The 15,866-nt window shown below is 41.0% G+C and overlaps 1 long non-coding RNA gene across 1 annotated transcript; it reads left to right on the top strand.

The window, feature by feature from the left end:
• Positions 1–149: 149 nt before the first annotated feature.
• LOC121399320 lies at positions 150–8,146 on the top strand. The gene is made up of 4 exons (XR_005964914.1): positions 150–2,137; positions 2,696–2,742; positions 6,672–6,946; positions 7,367–8,146. It is a non-coding gene; the product is annotated as an uncharacterized LOC121399320 (long non-coding RNA).
• Positions 8,147–15,866: the final 7,720 nt, after the last annotated feature.

The following is a 15,866-nucleotide window of genomic DNA, read 5'->3' as shown; positions in this document are numbered from 1 at the left end:
CGTGCCTGGCGCCCCTCAAGCTTTGCGCCCTAGGCACATGCCTACTCGGCCTACCCCTAGTTCCAGCCCTGGCTGGATGTTTGTAGGGATTGAAGGGATCACTGCCTCTGAATTTCTGTGGGTTGAGGGGGGATCACCCCCTCAACCCACATATTTTCCCCCTAATAGTGACCTCTAATTGTGTATGACCACCTTTAGTCAGTGACTCTCTCTTGACATGAGTAAGTGAGTGCTTCAGAACAGATCCCTGCAGCTTTCACTGTGAGCAGAAAAACCTCTGTACCTATGTGTCTCTCAAAAACTCACTAACAGCTGCTAACACTGGGGGTGGGGTACGGCAGGGCCCTGAGACAGTAATCCCGGTGGGCCTGACCCTGACAACATAGCCTGCCACTAGAAATGTAAAGTCAAATGTGGTAATAACTAAACTGGTATGCAAGAATATGATAGAAAAAATGTTATTTCAGCATCCTCCCTGCTAGTGCAGGAATATGTGGAAGTGCCACAACAGGATCAAACTTTTTGTTTTATATGTGACAATTGGTACTAAAGTTACACTTCCTAGGCTAAATGCAGAACCCCCTGTACCCCCTCAGTGGGGGCCCCCGTTACTGCCTTAGAGATCTCTGTATGTCTCTAGCCATTTGCTAAACTACCCAGCTGTCCCCGTGATAACTAGTAGCTGAGCTGTAGTTCAGTTACAAACAGAGATCTAAGCAGGGCCATCATTAAATGGGGACAGGGGGGGTCCAGTCAGGGGTCCCAGGAGATCTAATGGGGGACCTGGTTCTAAAGCTGCTGTTTATAGTTTATTAGTGTTGTTTCAGAATGTGCAAGTTTGATTTGTATGCGATTGGCTGTCAGTTACTGGGATATCATGCCTTATCTCTGTGACATTACTCCCAGCTCAGCTCTGATTGGCTGAAAGCTGCAAGGAAGGTGATATAACGGCTCAGGTACAGATGACCACTATTTCATTTCTGGATTCAGAGGTAAGTGCAGCAGATCCATACACAGGGAACAGGGGGGCATATTTAGAAGATACAAAGGGCAATTTTGGGTGTTTTGTCACCCATCATTTATAGTAGCTTGGGTAGTGGGGCCATCGCTCCCAAAATTTAATTTAATCTAATTGGGGAGCTGCTTGTCATGAAGCTGTTCCAAATGGCATCTGTGTGACAAGTAGGAATGGGGGGGGTAATTTAAGGCAACTTGGCATTACATTCCTGCAATAAATACACTATGATTGTATAAGATACATTGTGCTCTCTGGGTATTCTTAACATGTTAAATTTCTGCAATTGTACATGGGAACTGCAGCACTGAATATATATTCAAATAAACTCAGTATTAATTGGATACAGATACCTAGATATTACACTTATACAGAGTATCACCAGAAAATGGGTTTCTGATGGCAGCCCTGACCCCCAATCAACTAACATGTGGGTGTCAAAGTGCCTAAAATCTCCCCATATGCCATCTCTAATGGGAGTGAGACCATAAAAACATATAGTTCTAAGGCAATGGGTGTTTGGTTTACTTGTTGTTGCATTTGAAGCATTAGACAATTTTTTCTGCCTCTGCTGTAAATGGCAACGGTCATTTGCCAACTGTCATTTTCCAACGGTCGCACTCATCCTAGCAACAGTCAGTGGCCTCAACACTAGAGTGGGTGACAGTTCAGAGAGGCTTAAGTAGAAATACAAGTAGCACAAATCAGAAGAATAAATGTCTGTAGTGCTGTTACAAGCCCACCCTGATCATGACATTATAAGCAATACAAATACCTCTTATGGCCACCCTTATTTTGCATCATGGGAGATGATGAAGGCCTTCCGACATGCCAGTGATAAAGAGCTGACTGCCATTTAGGGCATCTGGGGCTCTAGAAGTGTCAGGGTCCAAATCCCCCATTATGCTCCTGCTCACAATCTCTTATTATTTCTCCCCAAAAAGTGAAATATTCAGAGCGATTTGTGAGAGACAGATTTGAGAGAGAAAGCGATTGTGAGAGAGACAGCAAAAGAAGAAGAGAGAGAGAGAAGCAAAGAGAAGATAGAAGACAAAGAAGACCTTGAGTGACCCCCTGCCAGAGATTAATAACATCTTCTCATTTGGGATCCTCTGGACAAAGGTACTGGTCCTGTATTTCCCCCTCTATAATATTCGCTTGCAACAGTAAGGTTAGCTTATCCCTTGGCTGTATGAGTTGCCATGCTGCTCATTATAGATGTAGCTATAGCTTTTCTTCTTTAGTCTCACCTTTGTGTGTTGGGGGATTTATCTTTAGTCTGTCCCTGCAGTCCCCCTTGGTTGGTCCCAACCCACTATTGTCCCTGAAATTCAATGTACAGTCCCCACCCCAGCAATGTACTTTATCCCACTAGTATAAACTGGACTGTATGCTTTTCTGTTCCAGGGCACCCCTTGCCCTTGGGACTCCCTTGGAAAATTTCCATGGTGGGGCAAATTATGTATTATGTAATTTAAGGCAGGTGGGCAGCCAATCGGAGCATTTGAATTGTTCCAGTTCAACAGGTTCAGTAGAAGCACAAAAAAAGGGGCACAATATCATGGCAGATAAATCATATTAGTGAACGTGCTTTTTCCTGTGCTGTCCCTATACATATGGCACCTCTCCACATTAACCTTCCCAAATCTCTATTTTATATTGCATGGGTGTCGGAGATAGGCTTGTCTTCAAGCACGGACCACCTTTACATAAAAGGCTATCGCCAGGTAAGGCTGCTCTCTAAAGTGGCTGCTGACAAAGGTACCCAAGGGGTTAAACTGAATACTAACCCAATTATTAACATTGTGTATCTTTCATGTAAATGATATTAAATAGAAATATAACAGGGTTTAGTTTAGTGTTTGCCCTGAGCTTTACATTTCCCATATTTAGAGTTAGAACTTACTAGTGAAAGTTGCCATGTTATTTGCTCTGTCTGTAGAGATCATAGTTACATAGTATACATAGTTAAATCTGGTTGAAAAAAGACAAAGTCCATCAAGTTCAACCTCTCCAAATGAAAACCCAGCATCCATACACACACCCCTCCATACTTTCACATAAATTATATATACCTATATCTATACTAACTTTAGAGTTTAGTATCACAATTAGAGATGTCGCGAACTGTTCGCCGGCGAACTTGTTCGCGTGAACATCGGGTGTTCGCGCTCGCCGGAAGTTTGCGAACGTCGCGCGACGTTCGCCATTTTGGGTTCGCCATTGTTGGCGCTTTTTTTTGCCCTCTCACCCCAGACCAGCAGGTACATGGCAGCCAATCAGGAAGCTCTCCCCTGGACCACTCCCCTTCCCTATAAAAACCGAAGCCCTGCAGCGTTTTTTCACTCTGCCTGTGTGTGCTGAAGAGATAGTGTAGGGAGAGAGCTGCTGCCTGTTAGTGATTTCAGGGACAGTTGAAAGTTTGCTGGCTAGTAATCGTTTTGATACTGCTCTGTTATTGGAGGGACAGAAGTCTGCAGGGGTTTGAGGGACATTTAAGCTTAGGTAGCTTTGCTGGCTAGTAATCTACCTTCTACTGCAGTGCTCTGTATGTAGCTGCTGTGGGCAGCTGTCCTGCTTCTGATCTCATCTGCTGACTGCTGCAATAACAGTAGTCCTTGTAAGGACTGCTTTTATTTATTTTTTTGTTGTTTTACTACTACTACTACTACTACTATAAGAGCCCAGTGCTATTAGTCTAGCAGTGTTGGGGAGTGGGACTGGTGTACTAATCTGCTGCTCCTAGTAGTTCAGCAGCACCAACTTTAATTTTTTTTTTTTAATATTCATTTTTTTTTTATTTTACTTTTTTTTATTTTACTACCGCTGTAGTAGTGTATAAGTTGACCTTTTAGGCATTATTTGCCCTGTAGGCATTGTTTGCCCAGTTTTTTTGGCCGCAGCCACTGAAGCACAGAGGCCAGAAAAAATATGCCATATAAATGCTGAAAATAGTCATTTTTTGCCATACGTTGACTCAACGTATATGGCAAAAAATGACTATTTTCAGCATTTATATGGCATATTTTTTCTGGCAACTGTGCTTCAGTGGCTGCAACCAAAAAAACTGGGCAAACAATGTCTACAAGGTCAACGTATGGCGAAAAATTACTATTTTCAGCATTTATATGGCATATTTTTTCTGGCAACTGTGCTTCAGTGGCTGCGTCCAAAAAAACTGGGCAAACAATGCCTACAAGGTCAACGTATGGCAGTTGTTTAAAGAGAACAGTAGATTACTAGCCAGCAAAGCTACCTAAGCTAAAATGTCCCTCAAATCCCTGCAGACTTCTGTCCCTCCAATACAGAGCAGTATCAAGCAGATTACTAGCCAGCAAACTTACTATCATCTGTCCCTGAAATCACTAACAGCTCTCCCCCTACACTATCTCTTCCAAGCACACACAGGCAGATTTTTCAGATACATTTTTGCCCTTGATCCCCCTCTGGCATGCCACTGTCCAGGTCGTTGCACCCTTTAAACAACTTTAAAATCATTTTTCTGGCCAGAAATTTTTTTTTTAGATGTTAAAGTTCGCCTTCCCATTGAAGTCTATGGGGTTCGCGAACCGTTCGCGAACCGCTCGCATTTTTGCGCAAGTTCGCGAATATGTTCGCAAACTTTTTTTCCGACGTTCGCTACATCCCTAATCACAATAGCCTTTGATATTATGTCTGTCCAAATCATCATCCAAGCCACTCTTGAAGGCATTAACTGAATCAGCCATCACATCACCCAGCAGTGCATTCCACAACCTCACTGTCCTGACTGTGAAGAACCACCTACGTTGCTTCAAATGAAAGTTATTTTCTTCTAGTCTAAAGGGGTGGCCTCTGGTATGGTGATCCACTTTATGGGTAAAAAGGTCCCCTGCTATTTGTCTATAATGTCCTCTAATGTACTTGTAAAGTGTAATCATGTCCCCACACAAGCGCCTTTTTTTTCCAGAGAAAACATCCCCAACCTTGACAGTCTACCCTCATCATTTAAGTCTTCCATCCATCTGACCAATTTAGTTATGTGTCTCTGCACTCTCTCCACCTCATTTATATCCCTCTTAAGGACTGGAGTCCAAAACTGCACTGCATACTCCAGATGAGGCCTCACCAGGGACCTATAAAGAGGCATAATTATGTTTTCATCCCATGAGTTAATGCCCTTTTTTATGCAAGACAGAACTTTATTTGCTTTAGTAGACACAGAATGACACTGCCCAGAATTAGACTACTTGTTATCTACAAAAATCCCTAGATCCTTCTCATTTATAGAAACTCCCAACACACTGCCATTTAGTGTATAACTTGCATTTATATTATTTTGCATAACCTTGCAATTATTAACATTGAACCTCAATTTCCAGTTTGCTGCCCAATTTCACAACTTAGACAAATCACTCTGCAAAGTGGCAGCATCCTGCATGGAACCTTTAGTTCTGCACAATTTAGTATCATCAAAAATAAAATAGTACTTTCAATGCCCACCTCCAGGTCATTAATAAACAAGTTGTAAAGCAGGTGACCTAGTACAGAGGCCTGCGGTACTCCACTAACAACACTGGTCCAATTAGAAAATGTTTCATTTACTACCACTCTTTGTAGTCAGTTCTCTATCCAGGCACAAATACTATGTTCCAGGCCAACATTCCTTTAGTAACCTTTTGTGTGGCACTGTATCAAATGCTTTAGCAAAGCCTAAGTAAATCATATCCACTGCCATCCCAGAATCAAGGTCCCTGCTTACCTTCTCATAAAAAGAAATTAAGTTAGTCTGGCAAGATCTATTACGCATAAAACCATGCTGGCACACACTCATAGTATTATGATTTGCTATAAAGTCCATCCTTTATTAACCCTTTGAAAAGCTTTCCTACCACGGATGTCAGACTAACTGGCCTATAGTTTTGAGGCTAAGAACGGGATCCTTTTTTGAATAGAGGCACCAAATTAGCAATTCGCCAGTCTCTCAGCGCTATGCCAGACCTCAATGAATCCTGAAAAATTAAGTAAAGAGGTTTGGCAATCACAGAGCTAAGCTCGCTAATTAACCTGGGATGAATACCATCTGGGCCTGGACCTTTGTTAATCTTAACATGTTCTAGTCTCTTTTGAATTTCCTCATGTGTGAACCATGCATCATTAGTTATATTACTAAAATTGGGACTATTAAGAAAGAAACCTTCATTAACTGGTTCCTCATTTGTGTAGACAGATGAAAAATATGAGTTCAGAATCTGTGCATTTATTTTGTTTTCATCAACCAGCTGACCACCCTCTGATACTAAAGGTCCCACCCCTTCCTGCTTCATTTTTTTACTATTAACATTTAAAAAATAATTTTGGATTATTTTTAGCTTGCCTTATAGCTTGCATGATTTATTGGCCTCCTTGTACCTTATAAATGATTCGGCTATCCCAGCTAACTTGAAAGCCTTAAAAGCATGTCTTCTCTTACCCACCTCAACACCAACACTTCTATTGAACCAAAACGCTTTTGCTTTGCAACAACGATCAATGTAACAGCTCCCCTAGTGGTAATAAATACATATTGTTTTGCTTATTGTGCCTATGGGAAGAAATAGTCACTTTCATTATTACTGGGGATTAAACACAAACTGCTGGAAACCTTAATGTCCTCTTGTTTCTTACATTTCTCTAGGGCTCACAGTGGATCTACAGGAAGGAGGAGATGATCTGTAAGATCACTGATTTGGAGAGCATGAGGAAGGACATCATTGGCGAAATAAAATGGACAAGCTATGATTATTGTATAGCTAGAGACAGCCTGGAATTAACAAGGTGGTGGAAAATCAGATTATGGCTGAGGTCCTGCAGGACAACATGAAGGCCAAAAAGCCCAACTGAAATCCCTCTACAAACAACTAGAGGAGATAAACTGGGCAATTTTCAGGAAGTACATTGAAACATATCCAGGTACAGTATCTAATGAATTTATTTGTACAATTATTACTATTTTGTAATAGGGCTGATGTATTAAAAGCCATTGCAATGCTGTGATTTTGTGAAAAACAGCCACAAAAAGAACATATAAATCCTGTGCAGCTGAAACCTATTGAGATGCCATAGAAACTAATAGGAAGTGTATCTTCATCATGTTAGCAAGGAATTGGGATTGGGATCAAATGTCTTGAAAATGCAGAGAAACCTGCGATTTGCAACTTGCCCATAATCACAGAGGAAAATGGTACATTCGCATTTAGTAATGTTAATTTGCATAACTGACATATTTCTGATTAAAATCCCCGAAAATGTTGTAGAATTTCTACAGAGATGTCACTTGCTAAGGTAAAACCCTTGGGTACAATTTTAACGTTATTTTGTTTGGATTTGCAGAGAGCCCACCAGCCACCAGCACCATCACAGTTTACATGGTACCACATATTGATGCACCTCTGTGTAGGTGATCTTCATGACACAGAGGTGAGTGAGCCATTCTCAATTCCACCAGCGGTGCCTCCACTACAATACACCATGATTCCACCAGTGGTGCTCCTCCCTTACACCTAAAATATGGTTCCATAGACAGGAGAACCATTAGGCCACTTGGTAGACCCTGCATTCCTTTTCAATCCATCCCTCAAACTGCAGAAGCCGGGTCTGCAGGCTGCCTGGGGTCCAATGGAATGACGAGGAATGCAGGGTTCACTTTGTAGCGTAATGGTGCTCATATATATTCAGCCATATTCCCTTCTACTTTAGTTCCCTCCACCGCAATTCCAACCACAGTGTCCCCAATTATTTCTACCGTAATTCCACCAGTGGTGCCACACTAACACCTAAAATATGGTTCCATAGACAAGAGCACCCTCAAGCCACTCAGTAGACCCTGCATTCCTTTTCACTCCATCCTTCAAACTGCAGAAGCCGGGTTTGCAGGCTGTCTGGGGTCCAACAGAATGAAGAGGAAAGCAGTGTTCACCTAGCAGCTTAAAGGCACTCCCATGTATATGTAGCCATATTCACCTCTGTTTCAATTCCCTCTACCGTAATTTCACCAGCGTTGCCCCCTTACACCTAAAATATGGTTTCATAAACAAGAGCACCCTTAAGCCACTCAGTAGACCCTGCATTCCTTTCCATTCCATCCCTCAAGTCTGCTGATGCTGGGGTCCAATGGAATGGAGAGGAATGCAGTGTTCACCTTGTAGCTTAAAGATGCTCATGTGTATGCTGCCATATTACCTTCTATTTCCATTCCCTCCATCGCAATTCCAACCACAGTGTCCCTTCTTTCCCCCTAAATATGTTTCCATGGACAGGATCACTTTAAAGCCACTCGGTAGACCCTGCATTCCTGTCCACTCCATCCCTCAGCCTGCAGAAGCCCGGTCTACAGGCTGCCTGGGGTCCAATAGAATGGAATGTAGTGTTCACCTTGTAGCTTAAAGGTGCTCATGTGTATGCTGCCATATTCCCTTCTGTTTTCCTCACCCTGCTTCCCTTGATTTAATTTGGCACATTGATCCTGGGAGCAAATCCGATCGCCGTTAAGGGGTCAGGAAGGAATTTTTCCTTCTAGTAAGCAGATTGTCCCAAGCTTGCCAGAGGTTTTTTGCCTTCCTCTGGATCAAATAGCGCAGTTTATCTAATTATTATCAATAAAACTTTGATTTACACAGATTTAACATCAAGTTGCTTGTGTGTCTTTATTCTGGGTATTGGTCACATTTGGGAGGGGTAACATATAGATGGGGGTGGGTGAGGTGAGAATGGAACAAATAAGAAACACTAAAAAGTTAAAGAAGAAATCTACTCATGTTCTTGTTTTATAAGAAACCCAATCAGTGGAAACCAAGTGAGCTTCAAAGCAGGAAGTAGTTTTCTATTCTATTAAACATGCAGTCATTCCAATCTTTATACATTACATTTTTGGCTAACTAACCATATTAGAAACATGTTTTTTTTTGCACAGCCTATACTGAACAATTCCTTTAAGCTCAGAATAGCAGAGGAATTCAAGCTGCCGTCACCTTTCTGCTATGGAGAACTTTGAAAGTCAGATTCAAGCTCAAGGTTTAAAAAAAAAAATTAGAGTAAACCTGACCTAGTACTATAGCTATTTGAGGATGAATTAAGTGTTAAAAAATGTTGGTGTTACTGTTCCTTTCAAGGTAAAGTGTCCCAGTGTCCCAGTGTCTTTACAATAGAGACTTGACAGGGCTGGTAAACACTTGTAGGCTGCAGCTACATTTATATGGAAAATGTGTTTCAATAAGTGGGGAGAAGTTATTGTGGAAAGGGTTACTAACCAGGACAGGATATGGTTAAAACTTAGCTGCACAAGGGAGACGAAGGCAAATTATAGACTAAAACTGAAGGGAAAGGATGAAGTGAATGTATGTTTGCACTTTGTGGAGAACGTGAGATAACATGATATCTTTTCCCTCCTATAAGTGTAATGGAACACCAAAGGTTTTGTTGAGCAAAATGTTTGTCAATTCATTCTTATGGGAACAGCTTGCAAGTGCTAGCTAATGCAATAATGTATTTACAGGCACAAGCAATTTCCAAAGAAATGAATTGGGTGGGGGTGGCAATTTGGAGTGGTTGGTGTATGTTCACAGCACTGAAAACACTCAAGCGGCAAAATGCTGGGTCCATAAAGAGGGTACACATAAATGACTGTTCCATTAAAAGAGGCTAGTATGTGTATAGGATATATTTCATTCTTTAGGCTAATCAAAAGGCTAAAGAATTTGTTGCAATTTCCCATTGACTTAAATTGGAAGCTTGTGGTCTAGGGCACTACCAGACGTGTTCTTCCCACTGCTGCTACTTCATCTACTTACCTAAGAGAGCTGCAAAAAAAAGTGGCTCATCTTTTAGGCCAAACTGCTTGGCAACTTCCTGCATTAGAAACTGATTGGTGGTCAAATTCTTCCTATTCCAACTGAGTTTGAGAGCATGGTAGCTGTAGTATGAAGGGATGTTACAGAGGGTTTACTCAGAGTCATGAGCAATTAGTCCATGAAAACTATTCTCATGAAAGAAGGATACTACCTCCAGGTGATGGTCCTCCAAGCTCTGAAATACCTGGAATGCAGAAACAGAGTTTCAGTAAACATATTCAATACATGTTATTATATTTTAAGACTAGAAAGTAGTCTCTGACCCTCTCCCCACTCAAAATATAAGCCTTCATGCACATGATCGACACATTTCCCAGAAAGCACCAGCGGCCCTGTACAAGTGGAGAATGTGGAGCTTGGGTGGCACCAAGGAAAGGGCTGGTCAAAATAAGATATATGGAGCTTCACAAGGAAACATGGGCCTTTACTGCATTAGGGCTACTGGTTATATCACCCATAGCACGAGAAACATTATTTCTATTCCAACACTTTTTTATCCATAATACATCATTTAAAACCTGCTTACCAGGTTCAAGCTTTAAAATTCAGATTCTAAAAGCCTGCATAGTTCACACCTCTAATCCCCCTGCACTGTTCACACCTGTAACCCCTCTATTGTTCACACCCCTAAAGCCCTTTACTGTTCACATCTCAGACTGAAAGTGCCCACACTGTTCACACCTAATGCAAACTGCTGGAGGGGCACCAGCATTGTGTCACTGTATGTAGCACAGTATGAACTCTCAGGGCTGGATTTATAATGCATGTGCCTCTGGGCCTACTGCCACTCATCACCCCCATCCCCTCCCCTTCTTTTGTGTACATGCGGATATTTTCAGCATCGGGTCTGGAGTACTGGTGATTGGTGCACATGGCATTTTAAAAACTATTGTATCTCCTGCAAATTCCCAGTGCTTCCGAAACAATGCGGGCATGGTTGGGTGGCATGCCGCCCCTCTAAAATTCTGCCACCGTAGGCCCAGGCCTTTCTGGCCTTTCCACAAATCCGGGCCCGTGAACTGCTCATATTAGAGTCATCCTGATAGGTTTCCCTGTCTCCAGCTGTAGTCTGCCTTCCCTATGCTCCATGTATGTGCCATACTCTGCCTGCCCTATGCCTCCTGTGTGTGCAATTCTCTGCTTTCTCTATGCTCCCTGTGTGTGCCATACACTGCCTGCCCTATGCTCCCTGTATGTGCCAAACTCTGCCTGCCCTATGCTCCTTGTGTGTGCCATACTCTGCCTTCCGTATGCTCCCTGTGTGTGCCATACTCTGCCTGCTCTATGCCTCCTGTGTGTGCCATGCTCTGCCTGCCCTATGCGTGTCTGAGCTGTGTGTAATACTCTTCTTGTAATGTTCCCACCATAAAACCCAACTACAACTGCCACAGATATGGAGAAATGTTTTGTGCAACAAAGTATGCCCTTGGATTTCAAAGTCTTGTCAGTCTAGTGATGCAGTCACACAAGCAAAGACTGGCCTTAGTCCCCTACCAGGTCAGCCCAGCTGCTGATCCCCCAGTATCTGTCTATATCGCACTTGAGTACTTGTAATATACTTGTAAAGAAGAATTATTATTAACTTATTTGCCTTTTCACAGCTTTCAAATATGGGTCACTGACCCCATCTAAAATCAAATGCTCTGTAAGGCTACAAATGTATTGTTATTGCTACTTTTTATTACGGTATGGGATCCATTATCTGGAAACCTATCATCTAGAAAGCCTCAAATTATGGAAAGGCCATCTCCCATAGACTCCATTTTATCCAAATAATCCAAATTTTTAAAATGATTTCCTTTTTCTCTGTAATAATAAAACACTACCTTGTACTTGACCCCAACTAAGATAGAATTAATCCTTATTGGAAACAAGACAGCCTATTGGGTTTATTTAATGTTTACATGATTTTCTAGTAGCCTTAAGGTTTGAATATCCAAATTACGGAAAGATCAGTTATCCAGAAAACCCCGGCCCCGAGCATTCTGGATAACAGTTCTCATACCTATAGTTTCCTACTGTTAGCATTATTATGGTATATTGATTTACTCATTTTCTTACATTTTATTTTGTTTAGATTACAACCATTTATTTTAGCCAACACTGAACTGACTGCAACATCTTACACTGATAACAATTCTTATGTTTACGCACTTTAATCAAAAGGATTATAACTTAATATGTTGCAAAACCAATAAAAATACTGAAAAATATAGTAATGAGAAAAACCCCTTGCTAGCCCATTAGTTGGCATCAGAGATCAGAGAAAATCTCGAAATAAGCCAGCAGAGAAAGTGCCTTCAAGCAAACCTTACAATATATTTTAAATTTCCATTATGCAGAGTGAAATATATTCAGGTGTGGGATCCATTATTGGGAAACCCGTTTTCCAGAAAGCTCTGAATTACGGCATGGGCATCTCCCATAGACTTCATTTTATTTAAATAATGCAAATTGTAAAAAATAATTTGCTTTTCCTCTGTAGTAATAAAACAGTACTTTGTACATGATCCAAACTAAGATATAATTAATCCTTATTGGAAGCAAAACCAGCCTATTGGCTTTATTTAAGGATTAATTATATCTTAGTTTGGATCAAGTACAAGGTACTGTTTTATTATTACAGAGAAAAGGGAATCCATTAAAAAAATCTGGATTATTTGTATAAAATGGAGTCTATGGGAAACGGCCTTTCCATAATTCAAATCTTTCTGGAGAATGGGTTTACGGATAACGGATCCCATAACTGTACCATAATTATAGTAACTTACAATTCAATGGAGCACGTACATCTTACTATTATCTGTAACTTGATATTATATCTGCAGAAGCCCCCCCCCCAATGCAATTTGAAAACTCACGAATACCCAGGTATAACCCAAAAGACCAGGCCTAAACCTACACAAACTAGAGACCACGTTACTGTACAACACTAGGCATATGTAGCAAATACATTCCGTTTCACTGTACGAGGATGTCTTTGCTTCATTCGTATTAAAGCATAAGCTTATGGGAACATCAGACATTTCTACATCAGTTTTCATGGGTTTCCAGGTCACATTGTGCAACAGCATATTATAGCCACTTCAAATCAGGATGTACAGGTATGGGATCCGTAATCCAGAAACCCATTATCAAGAAAGCTATGAATTACAGAAAGGCCGTCTCCCACAGACTCCATTTTATCCAAATCACCCAAAAACTATTTCCTTTTTCTCTGTAATAATAAAACAGTATAGGTATGGGATCCATTATCCGGAAACCCATTATCCAGAAAACTCCGAATAACAGAGAGGCCATCTACCATAGACTCCATTTTATCCAAATAATCCACATTTTAAAAAGGGAGTTCCTTTTTTTTCTGTAATAATAAAACAGTAGCTTGTACTAAAATACAATTAATCCTTATTGGAAGCAAAGCCAGTCTATTGAGTTTAGTTAATGTTTACATGATTTTCTTCTAGACCTAAGGTATGAAGATCCAAATTAAGAAAAGATCTGTTATCCGGAAAATATCAGGTCTCAACCATTCTGGATAACAGGTCCCATACCTGTACCTTGCACTTGATCCAAACTAAGACATAATTAATCCTTATTGGAAGCAACACCAGCCTACTGGGTTTATTTAATGTTTACGTGATTTTCTAGTAGACTTAAGGTACGAAGACCCAAATTAAGGAAAGATCCCTTATCCGGAATACCCCAAGTCCCGACCATTCTGGATAACAGGTCCCATACCTGTACCTTGCACTTGATCGAAACTAAGATATAATTAATCCTTACTGGAAGAAAAACCAGCCTACTCAGTTTATTTAATGTTTACGTGATTTTCTAGCAGACTTAAGGTACAAAGACCCAAATTAGGGAAAGATCCCTTATCCGGAAAACCCCAGGTCCTGAGCATTCTGGATAACAGGTCCTATACCTATACTTTCCCTTTAGAACACCACAATGAATTGTGAAACACTAAGGGGCAGATTTATCAAGGGTCAGATTTTGAGGGTTAAAAAACCCTCAAATTCGACCCTCGAAGTAAAATCCTTTGAATTCGAATATCGAATTCGAAGGATTTGAGAGCAAAAGGTGGAATCCTTCAAATTGAACGATTCAAACGATTTCAAACGATCGATCGAATGATTTTTATTCGATCATAAAAAGTGCCCAAAACCTATCTACAATGTCCCCATAGGCATTCAACTCGGTAGCTTTTATTTTGCCAAGTATTGAGTAGAAGGATTTTTTAAAGAGAAAGTACTTTGAATGGTCGAACGATTTTTACTTCAAATCGTTTGAATCATTAGATCCGATCGAATTCGATCGAATTTGGCCAATTCGATGGTCGAAGTACTCAAAAAAATACTTCGAAATTCTAATATTTTTGCATTCAAACTATTCACTCGAGCTTAGTAAATCTGCCCCTAAATATTGTATGTAGGGGGAACCACTTGCTCTGCGGGTATAGTTTTTAAAAAAAATATGCATAGGGCCCGCAGGAATACAGAGGGTTCTACCGGTTATTCTACTCAGGAGGCCATATTCATGGTTACAAGGGACAGCTGCTAGTGCCAGTCTGATAAGAGACTCATCAGAAAACTCATATGAAACAGAATATCTATGTTTTACCTTTAGCACAAAGCAGCACTCAGGTGCGGGATTTGTGGTCGTCTCTCAGGCATGAAACTGGCCCATAAAACATGTATTATTGCCTAAATCTATAAGCTGTCACAATAATGTGCTTTAAGGGGCAGATTTATCAAGGGTCGAATTTCGACGTTTTTTTTAAAGAGACAGTACTTCGATTATCGAATGGTCGAATATTCGAACAATTTTTACTTCAAAACGAAGTCGAAGTAAATTCAAAGTCCTGGGGGCAAATTCACTAAGGCGCGAAGCGCCGTACGCTAGCGTTAATTCGCTAGCGTTTGGCATTTTCGCTACTGCGCAAATTCACTAACGAACTCTGGCGTAGTTTCGCTAGTGTTACTTCGCAACCTTACGCCTGGCGAATCTTCGCTAGCGACGAAACTACGCAAATTCACTAACTTGCGCAGTGTAGTGAACGCTACCTTTTACGCTAGACTTCCTTCGCCACCTCAGACCTGGCGAAGCGCAATAGAGTAGATAGGGATTGTTTAAAAAAAAGTCAAAATTTTTTCTAAGTCCCAAAAAACGCTGGCGTGTTTTCTACATGATGGCTGATAGGCTGAAAAAGATCGAAATTTTTTTGGGACTCCCCTTCTTCCCCCCTACATTTCCTGACTCATGGCAACTTACCTAGACAGTGGGCACATGTGTAGGGCAAAATAAAATTTTTATTTGCTGATTTGAAGGTTTTCTAGGCATTTGTAGTGCAGATACGTGTTCCTCCATTGAAATTTGAATTTCGCGCCGTATGCAAATTAGCCTTCGCGAGCGCAACTTCGCTTTATATAGCGAAACAATGCTAGCGCAACTCCGCAACCTTACGCTACCCCTGTGCGCAACTTCGGATTTTAGTGAGTTTGCGAAGCGCTGGCGAAACTACGCCTGGCGAAGTGCGGCGAAGTTGCGCCTGGCGCAACTTCGCATCTTAGTGAATTTGCCCCATAGTATCCTATTCGATGGTCGAAGTATCCAAAAAATAATTTGAATTTCAAATTTTTTTACTTCGGAAATTCCCTCGAATTCACTTCGACCTATGATAAATCTGCCCCTAATAGTTTTTTATATGACCCATGTAGGATAAGTCGAGCTGTAGGGTGCTGGCCTGGTTAGAAAAAGCACTCAGCAGTGATTATGAAATGAATAAAGGGGGAATCGAATATAATGTAAAATATGTGGAGCACAGCACATTTCATTTCATTTGGGGGTTTATTGAAAAAATAAGTTTTAGCAAATAGATCCGCTACACAAGCCAAGGGCAAAGGCACATACATAACAATGCCAAGTGCAGATTGGTCACTAAGATGTTAAATAAATAAAAAAAAAATTTAGATTGCCACTCA

This window comes from Xenopus laevis, chromosome 1S (genome assembly GCF_017654675.1).
Source record: "Xenopus laevis strain J_2021 chromosome 1S, Xenopus_laevis_v10.1, whole genome shotgun sequence".
NCBI classification, from domain to species: Eukaryota; Metazoa; Chordata; class Amphibia; order Anura; family Pipidae; genus Xenopus; species Xenopus laevis.
Note: the sequence above shows the minus strand (reverse complement) of the source record. Positions and strands in the feature narration are given on the sequence as shown.